Below are 21942 nucleotides of genomic sequence, written 5' to 3' on the forward strand. Positions count from 1 at the left end.
TATATATATATATAGGCCCCTTTCAGCTCCAAGACCTCGGGTTCCAAAAATCTCATCCATAACCAATTCGTGCATTCTGACTTTGTAGCTTCATTTTAGGATCAGCTTGGGTGGTGGGAAGGTTTTCCTGATCTCAACTCCCAAGGATTCGGTTATCTCCATGCAGATGATTCCCATATCTTGCTAGCTAGCGTTTATATAGTGCTGTAAGGTTTGCAAAGCATTTTACACATGTATTATCTCATTTATCCTCACAATAACCTTGGGAAGTAGGTGCTATTATTATCTTCATTTTACAGAGGTAGAAACATGGGCCAACAGGTTAAAGGACTTGTCACAGTGTCTCACAGCTTGTATCCCTCCGATTCACATTTGGACTGAGTCTTCCCAGCCTCTGCCCTCTTATTGAATGTACCACTTAGCTTTAGTGCAGCCCTGAATCTAGAGCCTTAGAACTAAATTTTTACATGCCAGCTACTTCCTGTTACCCCATGACACTGTAACAGGCATTTTCCTCTCTGGACTTCAGTTTACTTTCAGGAAAATGAGGAGTTGGATTAGATGACCTCAAGTTCCATTTTAATGCTAACTCTATGAATCTGTGAACCCTATTCTCTATTGAACAACATGCCCACTTCATCCTCTTAAACTCATTTCCATAGTATACCCATAAATTATAGGAAGATTTGTGCATTTTGGCGAAGAGTGAAGTGAGCATAACTAGAATACAGAAGCAACTTCAAAAGACAAGAAATTTGGTCAATAAAATAATCAACACGAGATTCATATTAATAGTGGAGTTTCTTAACCTAGGGTTGGTGGACTTAAAAGTGTTTCTTTTGTGATTCTTTGTATTCTATGCTTTTAAAAACGATCTTACAAAGAGTATTGGCTTCATCTGACTGCAAACACATTAAATGACACAAATAAGATTTAAAATTCTTTTATTAGAGACTCTTGAACTGAGGCAATTAGTTTTCCTTTTCTATCTAGTTTTAGCTACAATCTAGAAGGATAGGAATGAACATAACTTATATGTTACATTTGTTTAGTGCTTTCACATATTTACTTCATTTAATCCTCATAACAACCCTTTAAAGTAGGTAGAGCAGATAATCTCATTTTTCAAATGGGGAAACTGAGAAAAAGCTTATTTGGTGTTATGAATAGCATGCTAAATTTTGTGTGAAGAAGATTGGAGTTAAAATTCTATCAAGTCACTTAAGTCCCTTAGAGTTTCCTTCACCTGTAAAGTGAGGAGTCTAGACTTTGATGACCTTTAAGGTTTTCTCCAACTCTCCTATGATTCCTAAGGTCCCTTGACTAATTAGTAGAGCTAGGAGAAGGACCTGCCAGAGGATGGGACAGGCAGGAATGTTCACCAAGAGGAAGGGAAAAATTGATGTGGGATATAGATATTTATTGTGGGGGAGGGTACCGCGAAGAGAAAAAGAAAAGCATTCACTGCATCTTTTTTCTCATTTATAAGTTCTATTTGCATGGATTATCCACCCCTACATCATTAAGGTATGGAAATGAGGAAAGAGGATTGGAAAAAGGGGAAATGGGGATCACCTTGGGGAGATGTGATACTGTCTGGAAAATGACAAGAATGGTTTCTTGAAGGGGAAATTTTAAAAAGGAGATCACAAGAGGAGAGAAAATTAGATTGAGACACATAGCAAGTGACATAGAGAAAGTAAGGATACAAATTTGTTTCTAGTTTGGTATAACAGATATTTGACATAGGAGCCAAGAACTGCCTACCTATCACAAACCACCTAACACCTCCTGAAATATTTTCAAGGCCTTTTATATCAGCTATAGTAGAGAAGAAATAATATTGGTACTGTTTCCTAATCTCATCAAAACATGGGATCAGAGAGGGAAGAACAAAGGCCCTATCACACTGATAGGGATCAAACTAAAGAGTCTGGGAGCCTTGCTCAGTACTAACACCTCCATTAGGCACTGAATCAGGCTCCTATTTAGAAATTAGAAAAATTACACTTCAAGTTTGTGCCTTAAGATTTAAATACATTAGTCACACATGCTACTTAGAGTATCTCCCCTCCCAGTGTGGCAATACTTTGATGGATTTGGATGTTTGGGAATATTTATAGATTTCTAAAATATGTGGTCCTGTTGATAAGTACCATGTGGACTGTTCTCATAGAAAGCTTCATGGAGAAGATGGAACTTGAACTGGCTTTAAGGGATAAATGTGAAGCTATATTCTCAAAAGAATGAGGAATTGTCTTTTTGGAGACAGTGAAAGGACTGGGGCTGTTTCCTCATCAAAAGAGGAATTACCTTAGAAAGGTTGAGTTGCATGTTCCTCTTAATGCAGTATGTTGGGATCAATCAGAGCTATGAATTCAATCTATCTATGTGTCCTAACTTCCAACTCAGATGCTGTTTTCTTATGACTGCTGGACACAGAGAGCCCCATGCAAAATCCTCATCCTCTCTCTGATCCTAGGAAGGTATGATTATTTCTAGATTTCCTGAGACATACTGAACAGATCTCAAGCAATCCGAGCAAGACCCTCATTTTTTTTTAGTGATTTTTGTTCTGATGTGATGGAATCTGCAAAGTCAGATTTATTTCCCTTTGCTTTTCTCCTTTCTAACTTCTGCCTTCTCAGAATTCTATTGTTCCTTAAAAGGGAAACTTGGAGAAGAAGGAAATGTGGCTATTGGACTTTGATTTGAAGGTTCTAAATTGAGGTAGGATTTCCTCTTTTTCTTGAAATATATATGGATTCACAGGCCAGTAATATTTCTATCCTCATCACAGAACTGGTTTTTATACTTGTGTTCTGCTTTTTAAAAATTTAACATATAATTTCTCGGTATCTTTTAAAATATATTTATATGATGGATTATTTATAAATTTATTGATAACTTTTATTTTTACATTGCCTCTATTTCTCCCCTTAGATTTGTCTTTCTTCTTCCAGAAAGTCATTCTATATAATGGAGAAGTTTGTTTTTGTTTTTTATTTTTGTTTTATTTATTCATTTTTAAAAAAAACCCTTACCTTCCATCTTGGAATCAATACTATGTATTGGCTCCAAGGCAGAAGACTGGTAAGGGCTAGGCAATGGGGGTCAAGTGACTTGCCCAGGGTCACACAGATGGGAAGTGTCTGAGGCCATATTTGAACCTAGGACCTCCCATCTCTAGGCTTGGTTCTCAATCTACTGAGTCACCTAGGTGCCCCCTGTTTTGTTTTGTTTTGTTTTTAAGGAAGAAGGAAAAGGAAAAAAAATCTGTAAAACTAATCTATATGTGCATCAAAAAAATCCAGCACACACACACTGTGGTGGCAAAAAATTGGAAAATGAGGGGATGCCTTTCAGTTGGGGAATGGCTGAAGAAATTGTGGTATATGTTGGTGATGGAAAACCTCCAGGAATTGATGCAGAGTGAAAAGAGCAGAACCAGGAGAACATTGTACACAGAGACTGATATACTGTGGCACAATCGAATGTAATGGACTTCTCTACTAGCAGCAATTCAATGACCCAGGACAATTCTAGGGGACTTATGAGAAAGAACACACTCCACATCTAGAGAAAGAACTGTGGGAGTAGAAACACAGAAGAAAAACAACAGCTTGATCACATGGGTTGATGGGGATATGATTGGGGATGTAGGCTCTAAGTGATCATCCTAATGCAAATATTAATAATATGGAAATAGGTCTTGATCAATGACACATGTAAAACCTAGTGGAATTGCTCATTGGCTACCAGAGGTGGGTGGGAAGAAGGGAGGAAAAGAATATGAATCATGTAATCATGGAAAAATATCCTAAATTAATTAACAAAATTAATACACTCAATTAAAAAAATAAAGTTGGAAGGAACCTTAAAAGTTAAAAAAAAAATCTGGCACATAGGAAATGTTTCCTACAAATAGACCCTTATTTCAGCAAAGGAGTAGGGGAGGTTGTTTTTTTTCTTCTTTGAGAGACCATGCTTGTTCTTTATAATTTTGCAACATTCTTTTTTGATTGTTTTTCTTTGCATTTACATTGCTATAGTGCCCTCTTTTCTGGCCCTCTTTTCCAGAACGAGGTTAGTTACATCTATCCCTCAGGGATCTTTTAGAGATTTTGGTATCTCTTCTATAATGCCATCAGCTGTGTTCCCTACACTGTTAGGAATCAGTGACTAATACCATTTATCATCAATTAGTTTTTACAAAGAAATATTTACTTCAAAGACACAACAAAAACAAATATTTCCCTTAACACATTGGAGCATATTTTCTCCATATTTTCTCCTTCCTCAGTTTCTCAAGGGAAAAGGCTCAAAACACTTAGCTAAGTTTCTATATAAAATCAGTCCCTTGCACAACAATAAAAAATTAAAAAAGAAAAAAAATCTTTATTCCAAACAGTGTCTAAATGGACAAGAATTGGGGTATCGCTATATTGGGGGGAAATGTGATTTTTAAAAAAATGTCATTAAAAATAGATGCTATTGTTGTTTTAAGTAACATCAATCCCATCGAGCTCAAATCCAGATTAAGCATCCTTTTGGATGAATCCTTGTCTTAGAAAACAATTATCTAGGTTCCAGAGGTTATTCCTGAGTATTATCCTTACTCCTTGGAGCATCAATGTATGCTGAGTCTCCAGTTCCTTCACCCAGAATAAAAAAGAACTATTAGCCTTTATTTCTCACCAGATACCATGAGCAAAGGAATTGAAGTGACCCCCAGAAATTGAACAATTAAACAGAATGAATGGTTGAAGGTTTTGTGAGCACTCCCACTTTGGCCACACAGTCAGTTCTGCAGGCTATTCATAACCGCTTGGGTAGCAGACTAGAAGCACTTATAGCTGTGTATGCTCAAATTTCTCCAAAGTACTTCCATAACAGGACATCACACCTCCTGGAAGCAGGTCCTCAGCCTCTCCCATATAGGGAATTTGTATTAATAGAGCATGCTGATGTCCTCTGTGAATGCACCAGTCTCTACTACATAGTCATTTTATATATTGTTTCTTTGGCCCCACTTACTTCACTTTGCATCAGTTCATTTAAGTCTTTATGTGCTTCTCTTCATATATCATATATGTTGTTTTTATAGCACAGTAATATTCTATTGTATTGAAAAAAACACCTTTCTTCTAGGCAATGGGAGTTAAATGACTTGCTCAGGGTCACACAACTGGGAAGTGTCTGAGGTCAAATATGAATCCAGGACTTCCTCTCTCTAGGTCTGGCTCTCAATCCACTGAGCCACTTAACTGTCCCTGTCCATTATATTCATAAATCATAATTTTTTTTTAGCCATTTCCCAGTTGATGGGCATCAACACTGTTTCCAGTTTATTGCTACCCTAAAAATGCTGCCATCTATATTTTGGTTTATATGAGACTTTTCTCTTTATTAATGTCTTCTTTGCATATATTCCTAAGCAGAGGAATCTCTGGGTCTCATGTGGGTCAATTTTAATTACTATAGAGTATTCCATCTCATTAACAAGAGTTTGCTTAACTATTCATCAATTTGGGAAGTCTGGCTTGTTTTTGATGTTTTGACTTTTATAATATTGCTCTCTGAACACCTGGAGAGAACATGGGGCTGCAGAAAGAACTCTGGATTTGGAGCCAGAGGACCTTGATTGAAGTCTTGGCTCTTCCATTTACTATCTGGTACATGTAGATAAATCCCTTAACTTCTTAGGGCCTCAGTTTCCTCATATGCAATAGATGGCATCTGAGGTCTGTCCCTTCCAGGACTAAATCTGATCTTTTGATTATAGAAGACAAACAGTGAAACATACAATCACCTTCTGACAGAGGGGTGATTGTCTTAACATGCAAATGAAGCCATATTCAGAGGTGGCCGATTTGTGGATTTATTTTACTTGACTACATATGTTTATTTTGCACAAAACATTGTTTTAAAAGAGTTTTTGTTTCCTTTTTTTTTTCACTTGGAGTAAAAGAAAAGAAAGAAAAAAATCATTGAAATATTATTTAAAATGAACAAAAGCAAACAAGTAATCCAAAAAGAAAGAGATGAGCAGGAGAGCTTTGAAAGTGTCATGTCAAATTTATTATATGCTTAGAAGAAAAAGCAATTTTTATGTAATACAGGTTTGTGGTTCATTTATAAATCTCATTTTTTGTTGTATTGTTCTATATGGAAATACTTGTTTTATTTAGTGTTTAAATAAAAAAAAAATCTGAGGGAAAAAACCAAGGGGAACCTCTGAATCAAATTTTTCTCCAAATGCCCCTATTTATGCTGTGGGCACCATCATCTTTCTGGCCAACTAGTTTTTTCACCTCGGTTATGCCTCCCTCTTCTTTCTCTCTCCCTCATAGTCAATTGCCATATCTTGCTAACTCCACCACCTCCACATCTCTTGAATTCACCTACTTATCTCCACTCTAGTGGAGCCATAACCTTAGTTAAGGCCCTTATTACATCTCCCCTGGACTAGTGCCATAGTCTCCAAATTGGACTCCCAATTTTCAGTCCCTCCTCTTTCAAATCAGTTATTCAAGCAGGTCTCAAAGTATTCTTCCTCAAGCACAAATATGATTATGTCATTCTCTTGCTCTAGAAACTTTAATTGTTCCCAGTTTCCTCTAGGATAAAATAGAAACTCTCCAGCTTTGTTTCTTTAAATCCAATCACAATCTGGCTCTGTGTTTCAGACTTATTTTATTCCCCACAACACACTATATTTTCCCTCCAAACTGCTATTTGTTATTCCTAAAATTCAATGTTTTTCCCCCCATCTCCCAGTTTTTGGATTGGCAGGACCCTGGACCAAATGTGTATTCCTTCCTCTCCTTATTCAGTAGTTTTTAATTGTGTCCAACCCTTCATGACATCATTTGGGGTTTTCTTGACAAGGATACCAGAGTAGATTACCATTTCCTGCTCCAGATCATTTTGTAGATGAGGAAACTGAAGCAGACTGGGTTGTGACTTGCCCAGGGTCTCACACCTAGAAAGTATCTGAGGTTATATTTGAACTCAGGTCTTCCTTATTCCAGGCCTAGCATTCTATCCACTTTGCCATCTAGCTGCACCAGCATCACTTAGATTCCCTCATTTCCTTCAAGGCTCAGTTTGTCTCATATACTGGAAGCTTTGCCTTATCCTCTTAATTGTTAGTGCTTGAAGATCCATTTTCCTTAAATTATTTTCTCTTTAGATATGGGGCCCTCTGAGTAGAATCTGACTTCCTTTTGGGCGGGGACTATTTTTTATTTTTTCTTTGTATTTCCAGTGCCCAATACTATGTCTTTTTACATAATAGATGGTAAATAAAGCTTCTTGACTGACTAGATTTTCTAGGACTCAATTTCTTTGTCAAACTACCTCTGTCTCTAACCCACCTCAATCCCTCACCTATATGGGCAAACTTCAGACCTTACTATTACCTGAGACTAGGCCCCCTCCAATATCTCAAACCCTGAAAGTCTATTCCCTGATCAGAAGAAGACCTGCTACTTCTCTCACCCCATCACTGCCTCTGGAAGCCACCCTTCATTGTAGTTGGGACTTCCTGTGTTTTAAACCCTCCTTGATCTCTCAAACTATTCCCTCAGCCTACCTTTAGGGAAGGGAAGAAGGAGGAATGAAAGATAATGCTGAGATTTCCATCTTGATGACTTAAGAGAAATATGGAAGTCAGGTAGAAGAACTCTTAGGAGAGGTGTGTGGGGGAAATTATTAGTTTGATTTTGGACATGTTGAGTTTGAGATAGTAGCAAAACACCCAGGGAGAGATAGAGGAGCATCAAATTGCAGTTGTTAAACCATTACTGAGGAGGAAGGTCCAGCACAGAGATGTAGATTTTAGAGTTGTCCACCTAGAACAATTGATAACTGAAGTTATTTGAGTTGATTAGATTACCAAGGAAAGAGAGAATTTAGAAAAAGGAAAAAAAGAAGGCTGAGGCTAGAACCATGGGAAACATTTGTTTTATGATTTTAGCTTATTTAACTTTAATTCTCATTTATGTCCTTCATTTTATTTTTAAAATATTATGTCCTTCATTTTAGATGATAGGCTTTTGGGGATATGATCATAGATTTAGAGACAGACAGGACCTCAGAGATTATCTGCTTTAGCCCCCTTGTTTCATAGATGAGGAAATAAAAGCCCAGGGAAGTTAAATGATTTATCCAAGATCACACAGGTAGTAATCCTCATAGAATATTTTGCCCATATTTTGTATTTACTTATCTATGTGCTTGTGGTTCCTCCCAAATAGAATGTCAGTGCTTACAGGCAGAAACTCTTGTTTTTGTCTTGTGTCCACAGTGCCTAGTACATAGAAATCACCAAAGGGATGATCTAGAAAGGATCTCAGACCTATCTTGTTCAGCCCTTTAATTTTGCAGATAAGGAAACTAAGGCCAGTGGTAGGCATTTATTAACTGCATGTTGAATGAATGAAGAACAGGGGAAAGGATAGGTGAAGATAGAGAAAAATTTGAAGGTAGAGAAGAGGAAGGTTGAGCCTGACCTGGATTTTCTTAATAGTAGGAGATGAGATCATCTTCTGGAAAGGGGGAAGGGAGGGAAAGAGGAGAGGGGGCCCCAGTTAGGGCCTGAGAAGAACGAAAAAGGTTTGGAACAGCTGCTGTGGGAAATATGATAGGGAGTGAACAAGCTACGAATAACAGAATTGCTGAGCAGCCTGGGAGGGACCAGCTGACCCCAGCTGTTGGTGGATGTCATGAATTTGTGGTAGACCTAATTAACACAGTTCACTGAGTTTTCCTAACCCAGCCAGGCCACTGGGCAGCAGGAATAGAGAAAATAGATAGTAGAGGTTATAGTGGGGCTGGGAAAGGCCAAGGTGAGGAGAGATTCTAGGCTGTGAATCACAGCATCATTGCCATGGCTGACCTTGGGCTCCAGCCTGGGCAGAGAGGGGCAAGCCAGAAGAGGTGGGCATGACTAGGACAAGCGTGCTTCTTCCCCTGCAGTGCTGGCACAGTGCCTGGCACAGAGTTGCCATTCAGGAAATATTTGTTGAATGAATGACTACATGAGACAGGAGCAGCAGCTCTCTCAAAGCCACTTCAGAATATTACTTTGTCTTTCCCTGGTTTTTTTTCTACCTCTCTCAACTTTGCAAAAATTACCATTATAGTTTGATCCAAAACAGGAATGAGCAAGAATACAACCAGAAAAAAACTAAAAATTCCTCCGTTTGGCTCTGACTGCACCAGTTATATATGATGCCTCTTACACATCCTTCATGGTAGCCAAACTTACCTCTTTTCTATTCCCCAGCATAGTGGGATTTTGTGCTGTCAGCACAGGTTGTCATCCCCCTCCCTAGAGGGACTTCTGTCCTTACTACTGTCCCTCTCTCCCCCCCACCAGAGTCCTAAGCTCCATTTACAGTTCATTTTAATTTCTATTGCCTCCAAGAGGCCTTTCCTGATTCCTTCAGTTATTGGTACTCTCCTTACCCTGAAAAATTCATCTGTATTTATTTTGCATAGAATTTGTGTTTGCATGGCAGCACAACACAATAGTTAGCTGAACTCACACTCAGAAAGAGTTCAAGTCCTCCCTTTGATCTATACTGATTGTATGACCCTGCACATGCCACTTCTCAGTTCCTTAGGCAGCTCGCTAAGACTATAAATTGCAGAATAGTTGCCAATCAGGACCGGTAGCAGTGTTTTCTCTGAAATCAGGTGTGGACCAAAAAATACATCAAGAGATTTATCTATGTGTGTCATTCCCTCTCATCCCGCAAAACGTAAGCTTCTTGAGGGCAGGAACTGTTTCAGTTTTGTCTTTATACCTCTAGTGCAGACTGCCTGGCCCATTGGAGGTAATGAATTAGTAAATGCTTATTGAATGGAAGAAGACAATTGAAAGTAGCCTAGAAGGACTAGTAATGAAAAAAAAAATCTATCCATCACCATAGACCATAGAAGGAACAGAAGGGGTCTGAATGCAGATAGAAGCAAGTCATTCTGCAATTCATTTCCTCCACGAGTTTTTCTCTAGTGTAATCCATGTGGCTTCTTTCACAACATGATAAATGTGGAAATATTTATTGTATGATAGCATATGTCCAACCTAGATCCTATTATCTGCCATCTTGGGGAGGGGAGAAGAGTGGAAGACAAGGAGAGAACATGGCTCACAAAATCTCAGAAAATGATTATTAAATACTGTATTGACATATAAAAGTGTTCTTTAAAAACGAAAGGAGCTTTGGCCAGGATGGCCCAAAATCTCAAACTGGCCATGGGTTCTGGAACCCTTGTTATGAGGCACACCACATTGTATAGGCAGAGTATAATACCCTTTCAAATGCACATTAAACATCATATTAAATTGTCTTGGTCCAAGGAGGTCGTGGTGTGAAATTAAGAGATGGCAAGAGGCAGTGGGATATGGATGGATGACCTCTACAGTGGAAAGGGCAGAGCCAGAGTCAGAGACTCTGTGTTCAAATCCCACCTCTAACACATGCTACCACTTTGACCTTGGGCCAATTATCTCTTTATATGAGGGGGTTAGACTAGGTGGTCTCTGAGGTGCCCTCCAGCTTTGGATCTAAGTTCCTGGGCTTAATTCTCACCTCTAATATCTCCTGGCTGTTTGGCCTAAGCCAAATCACTTCAGCTCTCAGGACCTAACAAAACTCTAACATTTTAAGTTGTAGAGCAGGTACCAGTGGTCACTGATTAAAGGAATTGCCTCACTCTATAAAAATGGAATTATAGTTCAGGTCCTCACTCCTCTCCTCCCCAAAATAGACAAATAAGGTTAGTTTGAATCACTGTACAATAATGTAGTCCCCATGTCAGATTTAAAATTTGCTTTTCATTGTCATAAGGGGACTTGAGAAGATGACAGAGCCAAGCAGAGAAGCTGAAAGTCACAATGAGAATCCTCTCCAACCAATCTTAAAATAATGCCACAAAACAAATATAGGAGTGAAAGAACCAGTAAGGAAACAAAGTGAAACAACTTTCAAGAGAAAAACCTAAAAGGTAGGCACAGAACATCTGAGGCACCGAGGTGAGAGAGAAGCATAGACAACAGGAGGCTACAGGAAGCATTGTAAGGAAAGCTTCATTTGGGTCAGTATGTTTTGTTTTTCCAGAAATTATTGTGATGTCAAGAAAAAAACATCAAGAAAACAGTATTGGGGGCAACTAGGGAGCTCAGTGGATTGAGAGCCAGGTCTAGAGTAAGGAGGTCCTGGGTTCCAATCTGGCCTTAGACATTTCGTAGCTATATGACCCTGGGCAAATCACTAAACCCCCATTGCCTAGCCCTTACCACCCACAGTATACTGATTCTAAGATGGAAGATAAAGGTTTAAAAAAAAAGAAAGAAAGAAAACATAGTTTTTTAAATGGATTCATTCTAATTATTCAGCCTTTACGAACTAGATGGAATATTTGTTTCGAGAGGAGACCTCAGAGACCATGGATGGCCATAGTTGTTTTGAGGCCTGAATCTAATGATATAATAATAATAATAATAATAATAATAATAATTGTAATTGTAATTAGAGCTTTGTTCCAGGAGAATACTATTTCTGCACTACTTATTTAATGATCAGCACCTCTTATTTCCTTTTGCTCTGATGGAACCAAACACCTACCTCTGAGCATGTGTACTGCCTAACCATATCCTTCAAGCTGTCTCTCTCACCTTTCCCAGCCATCTGCTTGATTCCCTTTATTGGCATGTCCATTTGGAGCCTTCAAGGACGTATTATAAGAGACTGTGCTTCTGAATCCTCTGAGACCTTCCTGCCACCATATTTACTTCTCATTTCTTTCTCAAGGTTGTCGCTTATCTTCTCACAAAAATTACCATGGCTTTCTCACAACAACCGAACACACATTTTTAAAATGTTTTATTTATGTTCAGTCCTCTGTGGGTCTCAGCCTGTGCTAAGAAACAACAGGATTGGGGGCAGAGCCAAGATGATAGAGTAAAAAGCAGGAAAGTACAGTAAACTTCCCATGCTCCCCACCTCCCCCAACTCCAAACATCTAGAAAATATACTAGACCTACTCTTGATCAGTAGTTAGTCCAAGAAAAAAAAAATAGATAAGTCCAGAAGATTCATTTTTCTGAGTTCAAATCCAGCCTTAGCTAAATACCAGCTGTGTGACCCTGAGCAAGTCACTTAACCCTGTTGGCCTCAGTTTCCTTATCTGTAAAATGAACTGGAGAAGGAAATGGTAACTACTCTAGTATCTTTATCAAGAAAACACCAAATGAAAAAATTGGAAAATGAGGGGATGCCCTTCAATTGGGGAATGACTAAACAAATTGTGTTATATGTTGGTGATGGAATACTATTGTGCTCAAAGGAATAATGAACTGGAGGAATTCCATGGAGACTGGAACAACCTCCAGGAAGTGATGCAGAGTGAGAGGAGCAGAACCAGGAGAACATTGTACACAGAGACTGATACACTGTGGTACATAATGGACTTCTCTATTAGCAGCAAAGCAATGACCCAGGACAATTCTGAGGGATTTATGAGAAAGAACATCCAGAGAACATTCACATCCAGAGAAAGAACTGTGGGAGTAGAAACACAGAAGAAAAACAACTGCTTGATCACATGGGTTGAAGGGATATGATTGGGAATATAGACTCTAAATGATCAATCTAGTGCAAACATCAACATGAAAATAGGTTCTGATCAAGGATACATGTAATACCCAGTGAAATTGCACATCAGCTATGGGAAGGGTGGGGTGAGGGGAGGGAGGGAAAGAATATGATTCTTGTAATCAGGGAATAATGTTCTAAATTGATGAATTTAATTTAAATTTATTTTTTAAAATTAATTTAATTTAATTTTTTAAACCCTTACCTTCTGTCTTGGAGTCAGTACTATGTATTGGCTCCAAGGCAGAAGAGTGGTAAGGGCTAGGCAATGGGGGTCAAGTGACTTGCCCAGGGTCACACAGCTGAGAAGTCTCTGAGGCCAGATTTGAACCTAGGACCTCCCATCTCTAGGCCTAGCTCTCAATCCACTGAGCCACCCAGCTGCCCCCAATTAATTTAAATTAAAAAAAAAGAAAATGCCAAATAGGGTCACGAAAAGTCAGACAGGACTAATATGATTGAACAACAACATTCTTCCAGCCAAAGTCAGCTTCAGGAGACAAATCTATCAATACCGGAGAATAGGACTTGCCAGAAATGACCAGAGAGCAGGGGGAAGCTGTTCACCAAATAAGAAGAGGCCCCTAATACAGCACAGATGCAGGAATAGGTACAAACTGGCAGCTCCATTGTTCACTCCCCAATCATGGAAACAGCATGGAAGGAAGAGACCTGTGCCTAAGGGATGGTCCAGCAAGTGAAGAATGGTTTCAGGCCTTAGGCTGGGGACTGACTGACAGAGGAGCAATCAGCATCTGTGTGGCTCAGAGGTAGGGAGCCAAGCAGGATCTCAGTCCCAGAACAGCCCAGTCTGAGGCCTGCATAACTAAGGCAGGAATCCCAGACCAAAGGGGAGTTCTCTCATTCTAAACCAGCAGTGTTTTTGAGCTAATTGATAGTGCCTTGATCCAGTAACAGTCTCTTGAAACTCCAACTAAGCAAGTGCAAAATAATGTTACTTAACTGAATCTGCAAGCTGAAACTTGCAGAGCTCAGAACTGAGGACGGAAATCAACTGACTTGGTTTGGAGTTTATTTGAGAATGACAAAAGTTTGCAAGTCTTCATTCAGCCTGAGCTGAATGAAATCCTGAAATAATATAATAATCCATATCCCAAGGAAGCAATAGGACCAATCTAGACATTCCCTTTTAAAAGTTCATAGAGCAGGGCAGTTGGGTGGCTCAGTGGATTGAGACCAGGCCTAGAGACAGAAGGTCCTGGGTTCAAATATGGACATACACACTTTTTACCTCTATGTCCTTGGGCAAGTCATTTAACCCCCATCGCCTAGTCTATACCACTCTTCTCTTTTGGAACCAATACTAAGATGGAAGGTAAGGGTTTAAAAAAAACAAAGTTTACAGAGCCAGGCCCTAATGTATAGTCCAAAGTCAAGGAGAAAGCTGAATGAACGAACAAACAAAAAAAGAATTCCACCATAAAAACTATTTTGGTGGCAGTGATGCTCAAGACACAAACCCAGAAGGAGAGAATGACTCTAAAATATCTACAAGCAATGTCACAAAACAAAACTCCCTTCCTTAGCCTTAAGGTTAACTAGAATTCCTGGAAGAGATGAAGTAAGAGCTTTTAAAAAGAGTTTAAAATATTTTATAAATGAAATGAGACTGCTAGAGGAAAATTAATTCTAAAAGAAAAGAGAGCAATTGGAAAGAGAATTCCAATTTGGCACAAAATACGCAAAACCTGACTAAGCAATAAACTCCAGAAAATTAGAATGGATACTAATGACTCCATGAGATAATAAATATTAAAAAAAATAAATAAAACAATGGGTGGGAAGAGAAAATAATGTAAGTTATCCCGTAATAAAAATAAATGGCCTAAAAAACTGATTGAGGAGAGAGAATTTAAGAATCATTTGATTTCCTGAAAGCCATGATCAAAAAGAAAAGAGCCTGAACAGCATATTTCAAGAAACCATATAAGAAAATGGCCCAGATCTCTACAAACTGAATGGCAAAAGAAAAATAGAAAGCCTATTTCCTACAAGAAACCCCATAGTGAAAACTTCCAGGAATGTTATAACCAAAATCCAGAGTTTCTAAGTCAAAGAAAAAAATACCAAAAGTAGCCAGAAAAAAGAATTCAAATAGGTCATAGGATCTTATACAGTTTAGCAGCCTCCACTCTAAAGGAGCAGAGAGCTTGGAATAAGCTTGGAATATGATATTCCAGAAGGCAAAAGATATAGGCTTACAGCCAAGAATAACTTACCCAGAAAAACTGAATATAATCCTACAGGGGAAAATAGGATCTTTAATGAAATCAAAGACTTCTAGGCACCACCAGATTAGAGTTGCATTGAAACTTTGGAATCTTCTATGTTTGAATCTTCTGTTGTACAGGAACACAGGGATCAAGACAAACATAAAAAGTAAACATGAGTGAACAATCATAAGGTTCTAAGCAAGGATAAATGGTTACGTTCTAATATGGTGAGATGATATAGGTGCATCCTCAGAACTCTATTATTGTTAGGGATCTTGGAAGTAGGCCAATTAGAAGTGGTTCTGCTATGACTTTTGATGATTTTAAAAGAAAAATGGAAAGGATGAGGAAGAGGAATACTGAAATGGGGATGAAAGGGAGAGGAAGGATGGGAAATTATCTCACATAATCAGAATGTACAATTAGAAATCTATATAAAAAAGGAGAAAAGGGTGTATGGAGAGGGTAATACTTGAATCTACAAATTTGCATATCTGGTGAAAGAGTGGAGGACATTCACACAAACAGGTATAGAAATGCATTTTCCTTCCAAATGGAAATAGGAGGGGGCAGCTGGGTGGCTCAGTGGATTGAGAGTCTGGACTAGAGAAGGGAGGTCCTGGGTTCAAATATGATCTGGGACACTTCCCAGCTGTGTGACCCTGGGCAAGTCACTTAACCCCCACTGCCTAGCCTTTACTGCTTTTCTGCCTTGGAACCAATACACAGAAGGTAAGGGTTTAAAAAAAAAAAAGGAAAATAAGAGGGGTAAAAGGGAGAAGTTCTCGGAATAAAAGGGAGAGTAAGTTAAGGAAATGAAGCTGGTAGATGGCTCAGTGGATAGAGCTTGACCCAAATTCAAATCCAGCCTGAGGCATTTATTAGCTGTATGTCCCTGGGCAAGTCAGCTAACCTTTATTTGCCTTAATCCACTAGAGAGGGAAATGGCAAATCACTCAAGGATCTTTGCTAAGGAAATCCCATGAACATGCTCTGGTCCATGGAGTCATGAAGAATTGGATATGACTGAATGATTATAGTTAGAATAGAGGCATTTTTTTTAAGCCTTACCTTTCATCTTAGAATCAATACTGCCTATTTGTTCTGTCAGCTTGAAATCCGGAGACCCCAAGTTTGCCCCCCGTCACATGAGAATTCACCCTAGGGAGGCCTCAGACTCACTAGTTTCAGACTGAACAATAGACCCTAAGGTAGACTTAAATCAAATGTTAAATATCTTTTTGTCTTAGCAGTTTCTCCCCTGTTGGTGGTATCAAAGTCCTCTCCCAGGTAGCCCAGCCCTTGGCTGGATCTTTCCCTTTTGTGTCCATTGTAAAGCATCAGCCTCTCCCTGATAATCCAATCTTGGACTTCTCCTTTCCTTGTAGCCCTGGTAGTAGTAGTAGTCTCTCGGTAACCGAGGATGAGGATTGTCTTTGTGTATTTTTGTGCACAAAGATACTAGTGCGTGAAGATTTAAGTGGAAAAGTCGATGCACAGAGACAGACCCACTCTCTCGGCGTTGGAAGCCTGGGTCCAGTGGCACGAAAAATCGTTACACCTGGAGACTTCCTCAGCTGCATTGGATGGCCATGTTGTCCTTTGTGCTCCAACACACCCTAAGCACTCCACTGGGCTTCCCTGCGTCGCCCTCTCAGCTGTTGAACCTTCTTATTGGTTTCTTCCGTCTGTTCAGCCGAAGCAGTCTTCACATGCTGGGTGAGCAAAGCCCTAGTTCACCAGGGGTCGATGACCCGATGGCTACCCTCACAAGGTTTAGCCGGCCTGTCGAAGCTGTTGCCCGGGGTGTGGCCACATGCTAGCAGCTACTGGGAGCCACAAGTGAGAGCTGGGTGTCAGGTGGGGGTCAGAGGCTGGAGAGCTGCCCTAGGAGGGCACGACAAGCCCTCCATACCAGAGATATTACCCCTCCCTGAACACCCCATACACCCCTGTAGCCCTGGTAATGCCAGTCAACCATACTTCCCTGTTCTCAGTTCCCCAAATGGTATATAAGTTCCCCAGATTCTATTGTTCTTGGGAGAAATCATCTATCTGGGTGCATTCTCCCAGGGATACTTCCTGGAGCCCCAGGGTGTAGACCCTGATAGTTTGTGGCTCCAGGCTCTGTGATGACCTCCAATTATTGGACCTATCCCTTTCCTGATTAAAGATTTGGTTCCTCCGACTATTTTAGTAGTTCTGTGTTTTTCTGAAGTTAAATGGTCCAAGGCAGAGGAGGGGTAAGGGCTAGATAATTGGGGTTAAGTGACTTGCCCAGGGTCACACAGGAAGTGTCAGAGCAGATTTGAACCCAGGATTTCCTGTCATTAGACCTGACTCTCAATCTACTGAGTCACCCAGCTGCCCCCAGAACCTTGGTTCTCCTATAAAAATCCTCTATAAGGTCCCCAAAGAGTTTGCTATTGGAAAGGGAACTGGAGGTTTGGTTGCGGTCCTGGGTAGTTTCTGCTAACACCCATGAGGGGCCCTCTTTCCTTAGCTGACAACAGCTGAATGACTGGGGCCTCATACTCAGGCTCACAGTTGCCAGCTTTAGCCCTTTCCCAGCTGTTGCACTGACAAAAGCTTCTCATCAATTGAACTAAGTCTTCCAGTTGCTGTGGAGAGCAGGTTTGCCCTTTCTAAGGGCCCTGGGTCGTTTTTGGCTGCCCCCCACCCCCAGAATCTGAAATCCAACTGTCGCTATTCTCTCATGTCTTTCCCAGCATGTCCTGGAGCTTGTGTTTCTTTATTGCATCTCTTTTTAGAGCATCTTCTGGGTCCAGAATCACACTCCTTCTTCATAAAGCATTCTTTTGCTTTGTCTGTTAGTGAAGACTTCTCACATTGCTATTTTTTCAGCCTGTCTTTTTGCTGTGGGCAGATGGAGGTCCAGGGACCAGCCATGGAAGGAGCCTAAGGGACTAAAGCTCCCTGCCATTCCTTCATTTGCAGGGAGTGTGACCTTTAATATCATCACTGCTTTGAAAAAATCTTTTCAGTTGTTAAAAAGTTTGGATTCTAGTCAGAGTGACATCAACATTTTTATTAATTCTGCTAGTCAAAAAATATTTTTATAATTTAGTATATGATTTTTCAGCTTTCTCTTATGTGGCTAAAGCATAAAAACAAGGCACTGCTGTGAAATCATGTTTCTATGTGAGTTCTCCAGATGTACTGGTGAGGTCACTGGATTTTAAAATAAAAGTAATGAGGTGAAATGGATGTTTATTACCCAGGTTGGTCTGGGTGCCTACCTGTCATTATGAACTCAAGCCTAGAAGCAGAGGTTGAAGGGTTGAGCTTTTTTGCGGCTTTTAAACCAAATAAAACAACTTTGTGAGTAAAAAGGCAGAGAAACACTGAAACCATCTCTCATTCCCAAACCCCAAGCTAACCCTGGCTTTATGAATTTTCCCCTGTTCTGTGCCTCATTGTTCTCTGAACAACAGAAAAATGGATAAGAATAACCCATGACCATCTAGAAGAAGGGTGTGGATGGGTAATCTGACCTTGGAGGGGTAAACCCTCCCATGGCTAGCCATGGAGATACATATCTGGTTTGGAAGATCCTTGAGAATTTCAGCTGGTCATAAGTCCATCTCAAGTGATTGAAAACACCCTGAGCTGGGCTGGGGTCTGTGCCTGAACTTTAAGACTATAAAAGCCGTTTGTTAAGTTTTCAGTGTGAGCATTTATACCTTAGAAATCAGCAAACCCTTCAAGTTAAAACTCGATTTATTGTTTTGTTGATTATCTAGACTTAGGAAAGTGAGGAGAAAATGTTATTAATGGGAATTAAATTTAAAGTATATTATGCCCCCCATTTTTTCCCCTAGAGAACAATTATTAAATATTTACCAACACATCACTGGCTCAGCAAACACTCCCACCTCCACCCCCAAGACTCTAGAGCATTGATGGTGAACCTATGGCATAGGTGAAAAAATGGCACTCAGAGTATTTTCTGTGGGCACACAGTTCCCCCCACCTTTGTTACTGGAAAGGCAGAGGGACTTGGGCGGAGTTGTTCCCCTCCCTTCTCCACAGTGTCTGATGACATTTTTCCCATCCTCCACCCCTCTGCCCAGCAGCCAATGGTGGGTGGTGCACTGGTGGCAGAGCTGGAAGGGAGCAGAGCTCTTAGGTCACTCCCCTCCCCCTCTCTACACTCACAGAGGACATTCCTCCCTTCACCTACCCCTCTGCCCAGTAGCCTAATGGGAGTGCTTCTTCAGTCCCCTGTGTGGGATAAAGGTGGGACAGGGTGCACCTGGCACTTGGTGTGGGGGAGGGGCACAGCACTTGGTCTGGGGGTTGGGGCAGGGGCGGGGCCTGGCATTCCATTACTGTTCTAGAGTCCAAGCTTCCTTGGGGGGTTCTACAAATCTCTAAAGGCTATCTTCAGACCAGGACTTCCCTTGAGAACAAGGATGAAGTAGGTCTTCTTAGTCTACCATTCATTTTGGAATAATTGTCTCTTGGCAAATAAAGAGGACTTGCAGAAGAATCCCCTAAAAATCTGATTGAGGGTGGACTGGAGTCATTTTTATTTCCATATGGAGTCATAAAGGACTTCAAATTCAAGTTCTCAAACTTAGTAGCTAGGTGGGCAATTCCCTTAACCTCTGCATCTCACTTTCCCCTTATGTAAAATGGGAATGATATTTGTACTACTTACTGCCTGGGTCTTTAACTTATGGGGGCATGAATGAGAATGGCAGGTGTGGATGGGTAACAATGATATGTAAGATGGGAAAAAATTCCTACATCTGTGAGATCATAGATCCATTTGAATATTTAAATATCTACCTCACTTCACAGTGCTGATCAATTGAGATAAAATATATATGCTCTATAAATTTGATTTTTTTAAAAACTCTTATCAACATGGAATCTAGAAGCTCCCAAACTTGTAGCCTAGAAAGATTTAGTGGTCCCCAGTTTACTTAACATAAAGGTGAAAGCCCCAGGTTTGGCCTTGTCACAAGAGAGTTCCTCCCTGAGAGAAAGTCCTACTTCACTGCCTCTCAGACTAACAATACCTTTGGTAAATTTGGGTGGGAATGGCTAATCCCATCAGATGTTAAGTATCTCTTTTGTCCCAATGGTCTCTCCCCTCTGGCCAAAGTCCTCTCTCTGGTGGTCCAGCCTTTGGCTGAATCTTTCCCTTTTGTGTCCTTTGTAAAGCATCAGCCCTCACAGTTATTCCTGTCTGAGAGTCCTCATTAGCCTTTATTACCATTGTAGAGTCAATCAACTGTCCCTCTCATCCTTAACCCCCATGATTCACCTAGAAAGGTATTTAAGCTCCCCAACTTTAATGGCTCCTTGGAGTTGTCATCTAGCCTGGTGGTACTCCCAGGGATAACATCCCCAGAGTCCAGGGTGTAAACCCTGTAAAAGTAGTGGCACCAGATTCTGAGTAAAGGGCCAAATATTGGATTTATCCCCATCCTGATTAAACAATGGCATTTTCTGACTACTTTGGTAGTTCTGTGTTATTTCCAAGTTAATACCCTTTATCTTAAAAACTAAACAAATAAAAGAAAAAAAGGGGGGGAAACCCTTATCTTCCATTTTAGAATCAAATCTAATTGGTTCCAAGGCAGAAGAGCAGTAAGGGCTAGGCAATGGGGGTTAGATGACTTGCTGCATAGCTAAGAAGTGTCTGAATCCAAATTTGAACCCAAGGCCTCCTATCTCTAGTCCTGACTCCGCCGCTCTATAAACTTGAAAATGCAGTATAAATAGGGAGCTTAGTAGAAGCTGACAGATTAATTATAAGAAGCAAATCTCCAATCCCCTCCCCCCAGAACACACACATCAGGAAGAACTAGGAAGTTGTCAGCTATCTTGCCTTCTCTTCCAAATAATAATAATAGCTTACATTTATAGAATGTTTATTATTACAGAATGCATCTTGTTAAGCACTTTACAATTATTATCTCGTTTGATCTCCTAACCCTGGGGTAAGTGGTATCATGTTCTCTGTTTTACAGATGAAATTGAGGAGAACAATGGTTAAGTGACTTGTCCAGGGTTACATAGCTAGTGTGCTTCTGAGGTTAGATTTGAACTCAGGACTTCCTGGCTCTAGGGGTTGTACATCATCTAGTTTTCAAATTTTTTTTGATACATGATAGACCCACATCCTTTTCCAAACATATATGGTCCTGCTGATATCTCTCAGGTTCCATCTTACCTACACTGGAAAAATTTTACAGCCCACCTATATCCACTAGGCAACCATTGGGTTGCCAGAAATTAGTTACTGTTTTTCCCCAGAGACCATGGTGTCTATGATTGAAGCCACCTAGGATCAATATAACATTGGTTTTTAAATGATGTATTAGTATAGATTATATTTAAATGATGGAATTTTGTGTCAGGGAGGAGAGAACAGACAAGATAGAATTCATTTAACAAGAGAGTGAATTTCATAGATTTGTACAAGAATATTCATACCTGTACTCTTTGTAGTGGCAAAAAATTGGAAAATGAGGGGATGCCCATCAATTGGGGAATGGCTGAACAAATTGTGGTATATGTTGGTGATGGAATACTATTGTGCTCAAAGGAATAATGAACTGGAGGAATTCCACGTGAACTGGAAGAACCTCCAGGAAGTGATGCAGAGTGAGAGGAGCAGAACCAGGAGAACATTGTATACAGAGATTGATACACTGTGGTATAATCGAACGTAATGGACTTTTGTACTAGCAGCAATGCAGTGATCCTGAACAACTCAGAGGAATCTATGAGAAAAACCACTATTCACATTGAGAGGAAAAACTGTGGGAGTAGAAACACAGAAGAAAAAAAATTGCTTGATCACATGGGTCCATGGGGATATGATTGGGGATGTAGACTCTAAATGATCACCCCAGTGCAAATATTAATGATATGGAAAAGGGTCTTGATCAATGACACATGTAAAACCCAGAGGAATTGTGTGTTGGCTATGGAAGGGAATGGGAGAGGGGAGGGAAAAAACATGATTCTTGTAACCAAGGAATAATGTTCTAAATTGACTA

At 40.1% G+C, this 21942-nt stretch overlaps 1 long non-coding RNA gene across 8 annotated transcripts in view; it reads left to right on the forward strand.

Moving 5' to 3' along the window:
- LOC103098898 (uncharacterized) overlaps positions 1 to 21942 on the forward strand; it is a 98052-nt gene that overhangs the window by 25406 nt on the left and 50704 nt on the right. Inside the window, exons 4-5 of one of the 8 annotated variants that reach the window (XR_008915450.1) lie at positions 10863 to 11109; positions 16361 to 17090. The exons of 6 other annotated variants lie outside the window; for them this stretch is intronic. This is a non-coding gene — a long non-coding RNA (uncharacterized LOC103098898). Of the gene's footprint in view, positions 1 to 2648; positions 7331 to 10862; positions 11110 to 16360; positions 17091 to 21942 lie in introns of those variants that run through there. One more of the 8 variants, XR_008915451.1, reaches the window with a different exon arrangement.

This window comes from Monodelphis domestica, chromosome 1, assembly GCF_027887165.1.
Source record: "Monodelphis domestica isolate mMonDom1 chromosome 1, mMonDom1.pri, whole genome shotgun sequence".
Classification (NCBI taxonomy): Eukaryota; Metazoa; Chordata; class Mammalia; order Didelphimorphia; family Didelphidae; genus Monodelphis; species Monodelphis domestica.